The sequence below is a fragment of the Vipera berus genome (genome assembly GCF_964194415.1).
Source record: "Vipera berus genome assembly, chromosome: 3".
Classification (NCBI taxonomy): domain Eukaryota; kingdom Metazoa; phylum Chordata; class Lepidosauria; order Squamata; family Viperidae; genus Vipera; species Vipera berus.
This window is the reverse complement of record NC_138204.1, coordinates 88,732,115-88,746,591: the sequence shown is the minus strand read 5'-3', so window position 1 is coordinate 88,746,591 and position 14,477 is coordinate 88,732,115. Positions and strand designations below refer to the sequence as shown.

Sequence of the window (14,477 nt, the reverse complement as noted above, 5' to 3'; positions counted from 1 at the left end):
TTAACAATAATAAACATAATCAAATGTTTGGAGTTAAGTTTCATTAATAGATGCTTTTATTAATTAGTATGATGATTTTGGAAAAATTGACAGATTGACTCATGGTAGACATCAAAGCTAAGAATGTAGAGACCTTAATTAAGTCTGAAATCATTAAATTCAGTCGCATACAGTGAGCTCCACAAAGTGATTCCTTACATATTAAGAATCACTAAATGCCATGCAATTACGTTTTGTAATTTTTTTCAAAATCTGATCGGTTGGTAAAAGTTTGCAAAGTTCAACGCTCATTTTTTCAAACGAGATAACCATTTCCTTGTTATCTCTGGCCATTATTTAGGCAATAGAGACATTAGGTGATAGAGGTCATTCCACTGATTACAAAAGACAAAATTGCTTAAAGCAAACCAGAATGTCATAACCTGTCAGATCCTTAACACTACTATCTTTGGAATCTTTCCTTTAACAACTTATCTTAGATTGTCTGGAACATTTATAATATAGAACTTGTCCGCTACTCTTTATTCAAATTTTCTAAGGAAGGAAGATCCATCTTCTTGGGGCCACACAGTCGGCCCAGGGTTTGGCCATGCAACACCATTTAGATTCCCAAGGACTTCAAAAGAGATTTACAGTATTAAAATATTGTAACATCTCATACAGCAATAGGAGCATCTTCTAAAACATGGGCAACCTTGTGAGAGATGGAGGCTTACTGATTTTTTTAAATTTTGGCAGGGTCCCTAAGCCATCATATGAGATTATCTGATAGAATGTTCCTGAAAAACTCAAGGTCCAGTGAAGGAGCTGGGCACATCCAGAAATGCAGTATTGTTGAAATTAAGCAAGACCAAACAAAGCTGGGCTAATCAAAACACCTCTTTCCCCCCCCTCTCCTTTTTAAAAAAAAACTTAATATAAAGATACCACGAGCAAGGTTTCAGAAAGGAGAAAGAGAAAACAGGAGTTATACCAGCCAAGAAGGTAAGCAATTGTCCCTATAATCAGTGAAACACTGGCTCTGTGGCAGGTACCAAACTAATAAGACAGAAATATAAATTAGTCAATAAAATGTTTGCTTTGTTAGTTGACATTGGAAATGCCTATTGGACCTGACTGAATATGACAGTTGCAAAGTCTTGTCAGATTTGGTTCAAGGCCTGATTATAAAACATTTTCTTCTGACTCAAATCTTTTGTCTTTTGCTGCTGTGTTATGTGTTTAATAACAATAAATGGAATCCAGATCAAATAAAAATGGGATTCTGCTCTGAGACACTTCAAAGGGCCACAGAACTATTTAAAATGCATCTCTGGAAACAAGCTATCTTCTCTTATTACCAGGGGATGCCTAAAACCATAACAAAAGCAGATGCCAGGACCAACAAAAACATTCTTTTCATCTCCTTGTCTTGTATCCTTTCTTTTAATATATCTTAGTACAATTACCTCTGGGACAGTCATTAAGCCTGGGCAAAGTTTTATTAAACTTCAAAATACACATTTATTTTAAAGCCTCATTCATTTCACGTATAATTTCCTAGTGAAATGATTTAGGTTCATATCCTTCATTTGAAAAATAAACGCTAGCATTCTTGAATAAGCTTGAGAATAGACGGTTCAGATAATCCTCGATTTATGACCACAATTGGGACAAGAATTTCTATTGCTAATTCAGGCAGTTCTTAAGTGAGTCATGACCTTTTTTTTTGCCAAAGATTAAGTGTATCACTGCAGTTAAGGGAACCATGTGGTCGTTAAGTGAATCTGGCCTGCCTCATTAAACTTTGCTCATTGTAAACTGGCTGGGAAGGTTGCAGATGGTGATCACATGACTCTGCAAACATTATAAATACCTGCTGGTTGCTAAGCGCCCAAATTTTGATTACATGACTACAGGGATCCGTGATAGCTGCAAGCCCAAGGGCTGGTTGTAAATAACTGATGCAATGTCAAATAGTCTCTAAACAAATGGTTATAAATTCAGGACTAACTCTATTAGAACTCTACAGTGCCCATTACTGAAAGGCCCAAAATATGCAAGGCTAAGCATGTATCACTTGTCTATCACTTAGAGCTGTGGTGGCGAACCTATGGCACGTGTGCCACAGGTGGCACGCAGAGCCCTTTCTGTGGGCACGCGTGCCATCACCCCAGTCCTAGGCCTTCAGCTGGGTTTTATAAAACCTTTTTGCTTTTTATAAAACCTCCACCTTTTTGCTTTTTATAAAACCTCCACCGCTGTGTGCAACAAAAAAAGTTCAATCAATCAATCAATTTCAACTTCTCGTGGGGGAAAAAATAGATATCGCAAAGTTGGAATTGACTGAACTTTTTAGTCCCACCCAGTCTGCCTTTATCACCACAGCCACACCCACCCAATGGGCCACGCCCACCTGGCACCCGACAATACATAAGTGGGTTTTGGGTTGCAGTTTGGGCACTCGGTCTCTAAAAGGTTTGCCATCACTGACTTAAGAGAAAGCCCGACTTTTCCAAAGCTTATACTACTGCTTTGAAAGGGACTCTTATAATCCTAGAAAAAAGATGCAGCCACTTTAAAGAGTACAGGTAGTCCTTGATTTACAACAGTTCATTTAGTAACCATTCGACATTACAACAGCACTGAAAAAATGTGACTTATGACAGTTTTTCAAACTTATGACCACTGTAGCATCCCCCTGGACACATGATCAAAATTCAGACACTTGGCAACCGACTCATATTTATGATGGTTGCTGTGTCCCGGGGTCATGGGATCACCTTTTGAGATCTTCTGACAAGCCAAGTCAATGAGGAAACCGGAATTCACTTAACAATCGTGTTACTAACTTAACAACTTCAGTGATTCACTTAACAACTGTGGGAAGCAAGGTTGTAAAATGGGACAAAACTCATTTAACAAATGTCTCACTTAGCAACAGAAATTTTGGGCCCAATTGTGGTTGTAAGTCGAGGACTACCTGTACTACAGCTGAAACTGTATGCTCAGGAACCCCATTTTTATCTTTCGATCCAAGGTGTTGCACCACTCTAGAAGTTAGAAATTTCCCAGGTCGTGCCAGCAGCATTTAATCTTGGTTCATATATTTTCTGTTTAAACAATAATATCTTGAAAGACATTTTCTAGACAGGTTAATTTTAAAAAAGAAAAGAAAAAAAGAAGAAGCCTGCAAAGAAGAATGAAATTTAGTAGTTTTGGTTCTTTTGAACTGAAAACTGGCTTCACTTGAAGAAAGAGAATTGCACTTTCATTTTTCCCCAAGAAGAACGTCATTGCTTAACATGCCCAAATTATTTGCAGAAAAGTTGATTAATATTTCAACAGGAGTGGTCAAGCCCAGAGCATTATGAAGAAAAAAAAGAGTATTAAGCAGATTGTAGACCTGTCTCGTCTGGCATTCTGTTCTCACAGTGGACAACCAGAGAAAATTCAGAACTGAACAGAAAAGTGCATCACCCTCTCATAAATTGCTTCTGTAGGAAAGAGCTATCATGAATATCAACTACTAAAAGCAATATTCTCTATGAATCTGTCTATTGACCTATTGGGACGCGGTGGCTCAGTGGGTTAGGACGCTGAGCTTGTCGATCAGAAGGTCGGCAGTTTGACGGGTCAAATCCCGAGTGCCAGGTAGCAGAGTGAGCGCCTGTTACTCGTCCCAGCTTCTGCCAACCTAGCAGTTCGAAAGCACATAAAAAATGCAAGTAGAAAAATAGGGACCACTCTGGTGGGAAGGTAACAGCATTCCGTGCGCCTTTGGCGTCTAGTCATGCCAGCCACATGACCACAGAGACGTCCTCGGACAAGTGTTGGCTCTTGGGCTTTGAAACGGAGATGAGCACCGGCCCCTAGAGTTGGAAACAACTAGCACGCATGTGCGGGGGAACCTTTACCTTTACTTATTGACCTATTAAAGCCAGTTAACCTGCCAGTTATTGTCACCCCCTATCCTAGCCAAGTCTACAATCATTGAAATAAAAAAGTGGTTTCTTTTGTCTGTGCTGAATCAATCACCTTTAAATGTCACTGGATGACTTTGGGACCAGCCTACTTTTGAGTGTGATTTCTGTATTTCTATCACACCCTCTTAATTGTCTTACTTTTAAACTTAAAAGCCCCCAGTAATATTATTTGTTCCCAATAAGAAGCTGTTATTAGCCTTTTGATGGGTTCAACATGGCTCACCAGTCCGGCAAGTGGTAGCTATCCTAGCCAAAATACTCTTCGTCTACGCAACTTTTAGGGTTCTGATTCGTTGAGAATTTAGTTATCACACCTTTAGCCCAACAGTTTTGAAATTCTGGTCAGAATGATCCAAAATACAATCTTTATCATCAGACTTACTTGAAATAAAGAGACAGTCTAGAGTTGGGCAAGTATTTCAGAGTGCTAAATACGCTTGGAATTGTGAGGAGCTGCCATAACTCCACTCAGGAAATGGTTAGCATAGCGGGCTGTGCCAAAATAGTACAAAAATACAATTTGCCATAAAATAAGCTGGTAAGAGTTGCTTCTGCTATTTAAACAGTCCATAGATGTTAGGTCTCATCCCAGCATATCTTGGTCTTTTGAGGGAGGGGCAGAGGATCTCACAGGGATGAAATATAGGGATACAGCCATCTACCATACAGACTGCCTACAAATGCCTTTGTATCTCAAGAGCATTCTTATAAATGACGGAGATGCAGGAAGCTGGCTGAGTTTACTGTCCAGCAGTCCAGCCTCCAATGAATCATTTTGTACATGGCAAGAATTTTTTTTTTAAAAAAAATCAGTGGGTGAGGAATTTGACAGGTGTCACATTGCATATCTGACATGGTTCTGTTGACCAAGAAAAATAATAATTCAAAAGCCACATTAAGTTTATTGGAGGATTTTAAAAATAGGTGCAGTTTCAAAGAACTGTTCATAGGCAAAATAGATCCAACAGGAGAAATGACTGAGAAAAAGAAAGATTTGGGTGCTAGGCCATGCTGGAGCATCACACTGCAGTCCTTCTTGAAATGTGAGACATTCTACAGGTAGCCCTGGGCTTACAACAACTTGTTTAGTAACCGTTCCAAGTTACAACGGCACTGAAGAAGTGATTTATGACCATTTCTCATACTTATGACCATTGCAGCATCCCCATGATCATGTATTCAAAATTCAGACACTTGGCAGCTGACTCATATTTATGACCTTTGCAGTGTCCCAGGGTCATGTGACCACCTTTTGTGACCTTTTGACAAGCCAAGTCAATGGGGAAGCCAGACTCACTTAACAACTGCAGTGATTCACTTAACAACTATGGAAAGAAAGGTCATAAAATGGAGCAAAGCTCACTTAACAACTATCTCACTTAGCAATAGAAATTTTACGCTCAATTGTGGTTGTAGGTCAAGGTCTACCTGTATTAGATCCTACTCTGTACAGCCAGTAAGACTCTACCAAATTTGCTGAGAGAAGAAAAAGAAAATCAGCACCTACTCGTGGTATAAAGTGGTATGTCCCAGATATCGACAGAATGAATGTCATCTTCTAAACCAGTAAAAGTTTTGCCCAAATCCTGTAATCTTTAAGGCTTAATTATTTCACTTCTAAGTTAGACTAGCCACCTCAACAAAAGCTCCTACAAAGTTTGTTTACATATAATGTAGTGATAATATAAAGAAAAATATCCTTCGAGGCCAGTTCAACTTCAATTCATGTCCATGGTGTCCTCTTGGTAAAACAGAGCAGTAATTTACCATTGCAGAGTTCTAAATAATAAATTTATGGATCATAAATAATAAGAGTGCAGCTTGTGGTCTCCTTCTCCATCCCTAGACAGACTTGTCTTCTGCATGGTGAGTCCATCCATTGTTCTCACCCCATTCAGTCACCCTGATTTCTGAGAGTTGTCATGGATACGCTATGTGAACTTTTCCAGCCAACTAACTTTCAGTAAACCTAAATACCTTTGGAAAGAATGGACTTTCAGAGGGGGATGGATGAGAGGGAAAAGAAAATAATGAATCCCACTAAAAGTGGCTTATTGGTGTACTCAGACCATGTTTTTATTAACTCATCCAATTAAATCAGGGAAAGAATGTCATCAGCCACACTGGAATGCTTTGGAGGTACATTCGAGGCAAATTGATTTAAGTGTTGGAGTTAACAAGCGATAGTTAAATGCCTCCTATGGGACTTTAAACATGTTCAATTTATCTGGATTGGGTTCAGGATTATTTTTCCTGTCTGTATTTGCCCCAATAATGAAGGTGCAGTTGACAAAACATATTCACAATGACATCCAAGGCAGTTTTCAATCTGGCTTTGAAATCATGGTAATTCCAACTCTCCCTATCTCCAGAGATAAAGTATTGCTTTAGCATCAACAGCTCACAATGGCTCCCTAATCCTTTCTGTTGTCTGGCAGCTTAAGATTTGTATCAGTCCTTCATAAATTAAGAGAGAGAATGTGTGAGTTCAGGGTGAATCATAGCCAGAGAAGAAGACCATGGACCAGTATCGGGCCGCGGCAGGCCAGCAAGCGGTCCGCACAAACAAGCAAAGCCCCATACACAGGATGCAGGCAGCACACAAAACCATGTCCCCTCAGGTCAATGGAAAAATCTCTCTCCACGGAACCGGTCCCTGATGCCCAAAAGGTTGGGGACCTCTGCTCTAGAGCATTGATCCTCAACCTTGGCAATTTTAAGCTGTGTGGACTTCAACTCCCAGAATTCCTCAGCCAACTATGGTGGCTGGGGAATTCTGGGAACTGAAATTCACACAGCTTAAAATTGCCAAGGCTGAGAGACACTGTTCTAAAACAAACACAACCTGCAATTCATTATTTGACCAAACAAATAAACAAAACAAATAACCAGAATAAAGTGAGGCTACCACACACTATTTTATTGAAACAAAAAGGTAATCTGGCCATAATATGATAAAGGAATGGTGAGAATAGAAATTAATTAATATTAATAATAGAAATTAGAAATGTTTAAAGGGTTTATTTCTAAGCCTGTACTCCATAAAGGAATACTTTGTATATTCGTATTTCAGTGCCAATTGATTTTACAAGGAAAAAAAAAGTCAAATGGGAGTCTTCATGGGAAATTCCATTACATCTCAATTTTCATAGTAGTTTTTTTAAACATTTTGTTATGTTTCTTAAAGGCACTCTTACACCTCAAGATATACAATAGTTGACAATTAATGAAGCAAATATCTCTTTTATTAACCTCTCCCAAATGGAAATTCATTTTTATTTCATATTAATCACTACCAAAGTTACAAAAAAAGAGACATGAAATCTGGCTTAGACAAACAAGTTTCCTGGATAACCGGTGTAAGAGATACCATTGGAAATTCAGAATCTTGGGTGAATTTTTTTTTTGGGGGGGGGGGGGGAATGAGAAAAAAAAGTGTGGTGAAAGCATGAACATCAATAGCAATCAGTACTGTAGTGTTTCTACCATGCCATACAGACTTTATGGAATACCAAAAACAAAAAATCAAAAAACCCATCCCAGAACAATTCCCAAAGACATTAATCTGACACAAAATAACAAAGAGAGGCAGGAAAAAACTGATTGTTGAAATGACTAAGAATTACTACTGTAGGGAAGAGCGTAATATTAGGGGATCTCACCAGTGAATCATACAGCATTTATTATAAAACCTGAAATCAAATTAAAAATACCATTTCATCAAACCCGTTTTAGCTTGTTACAAATACCTGGCCAATTATCCCAACAATAAAGTATGCAATATATGAGTACAGTCAGGGGAAAAAATGCCAATTGTTAAAATGACTCATATCAGCCCTTTGCCATTATATCACGTTCCTACCCTAGTATATTTTTAAAAAACTGAGAATATCTTTAAACGAGTTGCGCTAACAATAACCTAAAAATGCACTGCTCTCTTTTCATATATCAAATGACCAGCTCACTCCAGTGCGACAGTCTTTCCTTGTTATTAGTCATCACAGTTCGCCTACCATCATACATCTTTGTGGGTAATTGTGTTGGGGAAAGTATGCACAATTTCTATGCCTACAGCCCTTAATACACATACTCTCCATTTTTACTCAAAAAATGCCCAACCAAAGGAGGGAGAACACTATCTTTTCAGCATCCGATCCTTTTAGTAATTGAACTGGAAACTTTAAGTTTGATTCTGTGGTTTTTTGGGATAGTTACCTCGATAATCTTAACGGGACATTGGGTAGACATGCGTAAGCATCATCTGAACTAGCTCTTTCCTTTATTGTTTCTTTGACTCCCCAAGAAGTCCCTGAAGTTTGGTAGCCAACCTTTTCGGAAATTCGCCCCTGCCTTCTTCCTAGGATTGAGAGAAGCCGACTCGCCTTAAATTCACCTAAAGTCGGCGTCCGCGCCTAAGACAACACTTGAACTCAGCTCCTCCTAATCCAGCGCCTTAACCACTAGCCCAAACTTGACTCTCAAACTAGGTTTAAAGATGATATGCGTAGTCTGCGTTGCAATAATAGGCAGATAATATTGTTCTCGCTCTCGGAAAGTTCTATCAAAAACCCGCTATATCAGAACACTCAGAAGGAAAAGCCCGGATTTTCAAATTAGGACCCCGCGCTGAATTCGAACCACTTACTTCTGCGTCAAAGAAAAGAAGAAGAAGAAAAATATATATATATGCACGATCTCCGTCCGTTTTCGTCTCCACGAGTTCGTGCTCTAGTTTTACTCCTGGCGGGGACCAGTCAATCCATCCGGAAAGAAACCACGCGCAACTTCGCGATCTGCCCCTCCAGCAAGCCGGACTATCTAACGCTGGGCGGCTGCACCAGCTGCGCACCACGGCCAGGACTTTTCCTCCCGGTTAACCTGTCTTGAGTTTCTGCAGCACAACTCTTCCCTAGCCGGCTCCGTCCTCATCCCGGGCATTTGCAAAGCCAGCAGGCGCCGCCGCTCTTACCTTGCCCGGAGCAGAGGGAGGGAGGGAGGGAGGGAGGGGGCGGGGGCGGGAGGAGCGCCGCGAGAGGGCTCGCGCACCGCTGCTAGCAAAGGGGGAGCCGCTCGCGCTCGCGCGCGCGCGCTCGCTCGCACCATCGGGCGCGAAAGCTCGTCCCAGGTCTTTTGGCAGCCGGCCAGGACAGCGGCCCGGTCGGCCAGGCTGAGGGGTTTCACGACGCTCTTGGCGAACGACGCCGGGATTGCCCGCTGCCAAGTCGGGCAGCTGCAGAGAGTGAGGAGGGCGGAGAACAAGGCGGGCACCGGCCTTCCCAGAGTGTGATTTAGGGCTGCTCCGCTTCCGCCCCAGCGCCGGGCTTGAGGCTGCGGTGGCCCTCTATGTGAGGTCATTTGCATATGGTGACCTCCTCTTGCCCTGGCCTGGGGCTCTTTGGGAAAGCGTTTTCTGCAATCTTCCACATCTAAAATAATTTTCTTTCCTCCCGCCCCCAAACGAAAAAAGAGAGGTTGTGGTTTTTTTTTAACTGTCTCTTGAGAGGAGTTAGCTCTAGTTGTTCAGCTAAGCGGTTGGAAGTGTCAGTGGGTCCCTTTCCCTGCCTTGATTGGCAACCCATGCCCACCGAAGAATGTGTCACACAACATCTTCTCTGTGCCAGCCACAGCTATTGCTAAGCACATTGATTTGTGCTTTAAATTGTAAGCCGCCCTTGAGTCTTCGGAGAAGGGCGGGATATGTCTCAATCCTGACAAGACTGAGTGGCTGTTCATACCGGCATCTCCAGCCTTCTCCATCATTAACAATAGGCGATGAGGTATTACACACTCCTCTCCCCCCCCCTTGATAGGGCTCGCAACTTGGGAGTCCTCCTGGATTTCACGGCTCAGTTTGGAAGATCATATAGGAGCCGTGACCAGGGGGGCTTTTGCCCAGATTTGCCTGGTGCGCCAGTTGCGTCCCTATCTGGACCGAGATGCTCTACGTACAGTCACTCATGTGCTCGTGACCTCCCGGTTAGACTACTGCAATGCCCTCTACATGGGGCTGCCCTTGAGGACCACCCGAAGGCTTCAACTGGTGCAGAATTCAGCTGCGCTTCCCGATACTCCCGTGTAACACCTCCGTGAGCTACATTGGCTTCCGGTTGCCCTCCGGGTGAGATTCAAGGTGCTGGTAATGGCCTATAAAGCCCTAAATGGCTTGGGTCCAGACTATCTAAGGGAACACCTGCTGCCGGCATCATCTTCCCATCGTCCTGTGCGCCCCCACAGGGAGGGCCTTCTCAGGGTACCGCCGGTTAATGAATGCCGGCGGGTTATTCCCAGGGGAAGGGCGTTCTCTGTGGGTGCGCCTGCCCTATGGAACCAACTACCCACAGAACTTAGGACTGCCCCCGACCTTTGCTCATTTCGCCAGGACCTGAAAACTTGGCTCTTCGATCTGTTTGGTCCAGACTGTGGGGTTGTTAATTTAACTGGGTTTTAGATTTACTCTTGGGGCTTGAATTTAATTTAATTGTTTTAATTGTTTTTAATTTTTGTATTCTTGGTTTTAACTGCCCTGTAAACCGCCCTGAGTCCTACGGGAATAGGGCGGTATACAAATCCAATAAAATAAAATAAATATAAATGGGATTAAAATAAAAAAATAAAAAAATAAAAGCTCATTGTAGGCCAGCCAGTAAGCGTCCTTAATTGAAACTGCAGCCAACAAATGAAAACAGCTCTCCTTTTTGTGTATTTTGCTACCCTGGAGAAAGGGCAATTTGCGCCATCCGGAAAATTGGTTGGTTAAAGCAGTCGATAGATAGCATGGGTTCCCATGGCTGATTGCACTGCCCTGCTCCAATATATGGCTGGGCTCTACTGTTTGTCGAGGAGAAGCTGTCGATCTAATCACAGATTTGGGGACAGGATGAAAAGGTAACCGTTCTCATTGTTTGTTGCGTCTCTATGACTTGCGATTAATATGATCAGTAGTTACTGAAACAGTGTATCTGCTGGTTTAAAATTGATTTATTTTATGTCATATTGAACTGTGATTTAGGCTTACAGGGAGGTTTCTGTTAGTGTAGTTAATCTCACGAAATGGTCACATAATTTGAATCTGCACTATTCAAAGTGACACTTCTATGGGAAATAGTTTACTACAGTGAGGATATCAAACATACAGGTAGTCCTCAACTTAGGACTACAATTGAGCCCAAAATTTCTGTTGCTCAGGCTGTTGTTAAATGGGTTTGGCCCCATTTTATGATCTTTTTGCCACAGTTGTTACACAAATCACTGCAGTTAAGTGAACAAGACTTCTCCAATTTACTTTGCTTGTTGGAAACCAGCTGGGTAGGTTATAAACAGTGATCACGTGACCTCAGGGCAATACAGCTGTCATAAATACATGCCAGTTGCCAAGTGCCCATATTTTGATCACATAATCATGGGGACGCTGCAACTGTCCTAAGTGTGAAAACTGGCCATAAGTCAATTTTTCCACTGCTATTGTAACTTCAAACAGTCACTAAATGAATAGTTGTAGGACCACCTGTAGTTAAAAAGGAACTTGGGAGGAATTTTTTATTATTATTATCTGGTGTATGATGGCCAGGTTTTTTTTCCATTAAAAAAAGGAAAGGAACAAAGTTCAAACAGTAGATTGGAATATCAACCAGAAAGGAAAGGGACTTGCAGACTAATGCCAAAATCTGGACAATTATAGATAAGCTTAACAATAGATTAGAGGAAAGTTGGGGAACTTCAAGTACTCCAGAATTTACTGGAAAAGAGGTATGGGACACTGGAAATTGTGATTTAGCAATTTGCCAATCTGATGAGGCCATAGCTCAGGGGTCTCCAAACCTGACAGCTTTAAGACTTGTGGACTTCAACTCCCAGGATTCCTCAGCCAGCTCTGCTGGCTGAATAATTCTGGGAGTTGAAATCTACAAGTCTTAAAGCTGCCAAGTCTGAAGACCCCTGCCATAGCTTATCTATTGTTGAGTGAGTAAAACAAACCAATGTCACAGTTTTTCAGTTTTGCTGATTTCCTAAGCCATGGTTAAAAAGTCACATTTGTAACAAAGCACAATTCCCTCCTCCAATAAACAGTCATAAATCACATTCCCCAATTAGCTTGAAGCACTGGCTTTCTCCTCAGCAATCCAGCCTGCCAAAACTCTTATCAACTCTGGGCCCAATGACCTTGGGTTCCCACAGCTGAGTTATTGTTATGACCAGCTGGACTTTCATCCACATTCCCGCTCCCAGCATCAACTAACTCTGAAAGCAATAGCGAAAAATGGCTGTATTTCCATCTGTTTTCAAAGCAAGAATATCTGATGTTAGCAGCATTGACAGTATCATCGAGATGACAAAGCACGAGTGACTGAGCGCATATACAGGAAAAAGATTCTTTCCAAAGAACTAGAATTTTCCATCATCCACAGCAGAGTAATGCTTAGGGACAGTGTTAGGTTGACCAGAGGAGATGGGACGTGCCTGCATTAGCCTAAAGTGGTCAATATCTCCAATAGATATTGGACTGTGAGATTATTTCCTGGTTGTGGGAGGGGAGTGGATTTTTTTAGTCTACATGGCCAGGCTCTACTCTGTCTTGTTCATTAGGTGAGTGTTGCTGTAATATTTTACTGCAAGGCAAGTTAGGATGAAGTGATGAATACATTTCCCTGCTGGTGATAAAAACATTTACCAATTGCATTCCCATAATTCTCTAAGACTAGTAGTTATAGTGATCTGTTTTGGTTTGATTTGCAGAGTGGATGGGGGTGCTCCTCCTGCATTACCCTTCTCCACGTGATGGATTTCCAGCAGTGCTTTGAGCTCCACGTATCAAATATTACAGGGGATCCATTGGGTGGAGTGGAGCTGACAGGCAGACCATTGGACAGTGTGCTTGTGCTGCAAACAGTTTGGCATGCTGCATGAATTGTCAACAGCCAAAGTTGCCCACGGAGTGGTCTTCCAGTTAAGGAGGCTTTTTTTCTACGTGTTATCAACCCAGGTAGAAAGAAATGCCCAACAGCCAAATCACTCTGGGTGGTGAAAACTGCTTAAATCAAAGTGGCCATCAGGAGCTGGGCTGCACCCTCATTGAGCTGCTGCTGATCTACCTCCTGCCGAGTCATCAGCTCAATGACTACTGAAGCATAGATACCTATCCTAGAAATAAGAAGGCTGGCTTGTGTCAGGAAAAGATGGGAAAAACCACTCCCACCCACACTGATTCAGAAAGAGACAGCTTTGGGCTAGGGATGAGGGGAAGGCTGTGTGCTGAGTGTATGACCTTAAACATTGGTTAATGAGGCATCCTTGAACTTAATTTAGAGAGACACTGTAAACTCAGACTGGCTGATTTAATGTTATCACACTGACTAGAAGCACCTCACCATGGTATCAGTCCTATCCTGACGTGCCAGTTATTGAACTTGGTCTTTCTGCAACTAAAGCACTTGCTCTACCACGTAGCTAATGGAAAAAGTCTTTGGCTAAGTGTGTGCTTAATTCTTTACTACGGTAACACATCCTGACTGGAATCTAACACCGTGACGTAGACGGTGAGGTTCTAATGGGAATCAAGACAAAAACAGTTGCACTAGGCTTGAAACCTGCCCAACCTCAAATTAACTCCTTTCTCAAATCCTTACTTAGGTCTCCAACAAAATGCAGAGATATCTGCGCAAGTGAGAAGAGTAAGGCAGCAGCATGATTAAGTGGATTATTACTATAGAAATGACTAATAGTTGCTATTTGATATGAGTAAAAAGTTGGTATTATAACTCTGAGATGTCTCTTATTGCATCAAAAGAAGTTGGAAGTCACTCTTTTGTTTCTTTTCTTTCTTCACTTCACCCCCTCCAGCCCCTTTCCCTTCCCCCTTTTTTCCCATTGCCTTCATTTATATTTGTATTTTACATTAATAAAATCTTTTAATTAAGAATATAATTGGAAAAAAAGCTCCAGCCCTTTTGTACACATTTTTATAATACTACAGACATGTGCAAAAGGAACAGAGTTTGCAGCACAACAGCCTCACAATGCTTTTTGTTCTTCTGCGGTCCCCCATGGCTCTGATGAAAGCATATACGTGCATAATCCAATCTATTAGTTAAATACCTCCTCGTGTTTGATCCTATGGAAAGAAACGTACCCCAATGAATATTAGGTTGGAAACAATCTTCCCCAGCTTGCTGCCTTTCAGGAGACAGTTTTTCCCAGAATGGGCTTTGGTGTATTATGATCCAAATTCTCAGCCTATTCCAGCATGTCTGGAAAGCACCAGACTGGGAAAGCTCGGTTTGATGCTTAGCTCCTACACAAGTCTTATAAATACATTATAGACTGCATAATACTGCATGCATCCCTTTCTTTAATCTCTCTGCATGGAGTTAACCTTGGCCAAGAGTGAGTACCAGCTCCGGTCATTCTCTTTTGTTTTTTGGATTTAATTAAAAGCCTCTCAGTATTTTCCTCTTTTACCAATTGTCTATTTATAAAGGCTTCATCATCGTAAAGGACCTGATTTTCCAGATTCAT

At 41.6% G+C, this 14,477-nt stretch overlaps 1 protein-coding gene across 1 annotated transcript in view; it reads right to left on the bottom strand.

Annotated features, from left to right (window-relative positions):
- The window catches only part of BCAR3 (BCAR3 adaptor protein, NSP family member), a 97,125-nt gene extending 88,250 nt beyond the window's left edge, over positions 1-8,875 (bottom strand). Inside the window, exon 1 of the mRNA XM_081324156.1 lies at positions 8,611-8,875. The gene's annotated coding sequence lies outside the window, so the exon portion shown is untranslated. The remainder of the gene's footprint in view (positions 1-8,610) is intronic.
- Between the last annotated feature and the right edge of the window lie 5,602 nt (positions 8,876-14,477).